This window comes from Vombatus ursinus, unplaced genomic scaffold (genome assembly GCF_900497805.2).
Source record: "Vombatus ursinus unplaced genomic scaffold, bare-nosed wombat genome assembly UNPS02015129.1, whole genome shotgun sequence".
Classification (NCBI taxonomy): domain Eukaryota; kingdom Metazoa; phylum Chordata; class Mammalia; order Diprotodontia; family Vombatidae; genus Vombatus; species Vombatus ursinus.
The window spans coordinates 3,253,515-3,254,112 of NW_020954907.1; positions in this window are offsets into that span (position 1 = coordinate 3,253,515).

The window sequence follows — 598 nt, forward strand, 5'->3', positions numbered from 1 at the left end:
TAGTGCCCTTTAAATATGGCATTCTATGGTAAAGGTCCAGTTGCACTGGCCTAGTCATAGCCCTGATGTTACAAAACCCTCACCTTTCCATCAGAAAGTTTGAGAAGCTAATGATCTTGGGCCAGCCAAGGTGAACTACTCATCAATCATCAAATATATCCATAGACACCTAATTTATGTTTTTGCCCAGTGTTTCCTCTGCCCAAAGGGCCCTTTTTTCCAATTCCTGCCTGTAATGATCCTACCAGTTCTTCAGGATATTCTTAAAAGGTACTTCCTTCACAGTCTTCACTGACCTCCCCATATGTCAGTGGAAGGAGGACTGAATTTGGAGTAAGAGGACCTGAATTCAAATCCCAGTTTGGACATTTACTATCTTGCTGATCTTAGCCAAACGTATCTAAATTTGAAGATCCACCAAGTTAGCTATAGGTGTTTAATTCTTACATTAAATTATACTTAAAAAAATTACCCCAAATCTGCCTTCTCTCTCCCACTCCTCCCCAACTGAAAAAGAAGGAAAAAAACATGAAAAATGAAATCTTTATTCTCCTTCTCCTCTCCTCTCCTCTCTCTCTCTCTCTCTCTCTCTCTCTCT